We start from the raw sequence: 2,375 nt of genomic DNA, 5'->3' as shown, positions 1-2,375 counted from the left end.
AAAAACAGTAGCATTCACATGAATACAATGAAGATCTTATTTTTCTCTTATTTCTCTCTTTTATCAATGTATATGAATACACACACATGTGTATTTGCTCAAAAAATCTAGTAGAAAAAGATTTTAATAGAACAAGGACAAGGAATATTTTAGAATTGTGCTTTGAGTTTTAGGAAACAATAACTACATCAGGACAGTCACTGTCAATTTCTTCTGCTTTTTAAAATAAATTAATTAATTAATCTACTTTACAACTCAGCCACGGGTTGGGTTTCACTCCTCCCTGTCCTCTAATTCTTTCTTTTCCCCTCCCCTCCACCCCCATATATAATCCTACTCTTTCTCTCCAGAAAAAGGAAGGCCTCCCATGGTTATCAACTAGTCTTGACATATCACAATGCAGTATGACTAGGTTTATCTTCTGCTACTGGGGCGAGAAGAGGCAGCCCAGTAGAAGGAAAAGTCAATAAAAGGCAAGCAACAGAGAAAGCCCCTGCTCTCACTGTTAGCAGCTCTTGGAAGACCAAGGTGCATAACTTTTACGTATATACAGAGAGTGTAGGCCAGTTCAATGTAGGTTGTCTGATTAGTAGTTCAGCTTCTATGAGCCCCTACAGGTCCAGATTAGTTGAGTCTATAGATTTTTTTTTGTGTGTGGTGTCCTTAACCCCTCTGTTTTCTCCAAGCTTTCCTTTTTTTTTTTCTTTTAGGCACTTTTTATTTTTTAAAAAAAATGTTGTTAATATATAAACATCTCGTTCTCTCAAATAATTTGACAGCTGCTTACCCTGATATTTGTAAGGAAAGTTCCACAATACAAAAATAAGGGATGAAGCAGCAGCACTGAAGCTGAATTATGCTTTAGATTTAGCTATGTCCTTGTATAAACACCTTGGAGCCTTACAAAACTATTTACACTGTTTGTTGCCTATTTACATGTGAAAGCAACTTTTCTAACAAGCAAAACTATAATTTATCAAGTTATGAAAATCATTCCCTAAAAAAAAAATTTACTATATTACCACAAAATAAATAATGATAAAACATATTCCTCCGTGACATCGCTCACCTGAGAACTGGCCTCTACAAATCCCAGAGACCATGCATAACAAAGATCAAGACAGAACCTGTTACCATTTTCAGCCACTAGAGCAAGTCGACCACCCCTCGTCTGGCCCCCACCCAGACCCTCCCTGAGTTCACCAATATATTCAGCTCCCACCCAGACCACAGCACCACCTGAGGTGAACAATATCTTCATCAAACAAGAACTTCCTATACCAGATCTTCATCTCTCTGTCCCTTCCCAGCAGGGCCACCGGTACATTTGAATACACTGTACTATTGAACACACTGAATCTAGACGTGCCCAGTTTAACAAACCAGACAGCAGTAATGGACACCCTTAATGTTTCTATGGCAGTCCTTAACACACACCCCTCTGCTGTTCTGTAGACTTTAATAAAACAGTTTCAGGCCATGCCCCCTTGCAGGTACACCATGCCAAGTCAGTTTCTTCCACAGCAGGCCACCTAGTTTCCCCCATCACCACAGAGCTCAGAGCCTGGAAGTCCTGATAGACAAGCTGAGATGCCCCAGAATTTAACCCCAACTTGGTCCTATGCTGCTACAATTGCTTCGAAACTGACAATTCACAATCCAAATTTACCTGCCACTCTGCCAGTTATTTCACCGAATATCCAACCTGTCAGATACAAGAAGGAGTAAACCCGGATGTGGAGAAGTGACGCATCCACTTTTGCAACTATAATTGTTGCACAAAAGTTTATACAATGTCGTCCCATTTAAAAGCTCACCTGAGGACTCAGAGAGGTGAGAAGCCCTACAAGTGCAACTGAGAGGGCTGGACTGGAGGTTTGTCCGGTAGGACATGCTGACCCGCCACTACAGGAAGCACACAGGTACCAAGCCATATCCAGTGCGTGTTGTCCAATCTCAGTTTCTCCTGATCTGACCACCTCGCACTGCACTTGAAGCGCCACCAGAACTGAGCACTGCGACAACTCGCTCGACGCCTAGCAGTCCACTCCACCATCCTTTAAACCGCAAACCTACCTTCATATAAAAAAAAAACAACCAAAAGAACTGGGAATGTATATTTTGTATATTTGAGGCCACAGGGAATATATTGTATCGATACCAAAGTGTTTGGTCATTTTGAGAACCTGGAAGCTTGCTGTCGTGCTTAGCACTAGCTTTATTCCAGGAAACTTCATCTCCAGACAGGCAGCCACATCTCAGCATGGGGAACCGGTGGGGGTACATGGGGAGTGTTTGCTGTTTCTATACAGACTCCACACCGCAATCATGTGAGACATTGTTTAGGGGAAACAAACCCATTGGCAGGCACCCAG

The 2,375-nt window shown here is 41.9% G+C and overlaps 1 pseudogene; it reads left to right on the top strand.

Annotated features, from left to right (window-relative positions):
- Positions 1-1,045: 1,045 nt before the first annotated feature.
- LOC116093020 lies at positions 1,046-2,012 on the top strand (annotated as a pseudogene).
- Positions 2,013-2,375: the final 363 nt, after the last annotated feature.

This window comes from Mastomys coucha, chromosome X (genome assembly GCF_008632895.1).
Source record: "Mastomys coucha isolate ucsf_1 chromosome X, UCSF_Mcou_1, whole genome shotgun sequence".
Taxonomy (NCBI): domain Eukaryota; kingdom Metazoa; phylum Chordata; class Mammalia; order Rodentia; family Muridae; genus Mastomys; species Mastomys coucha.
The sequence above is the reverse complement of the archived record's forward strand: the minus strand, read 5'-3'. Positions and strand labels throughout refer to the sequence as shown.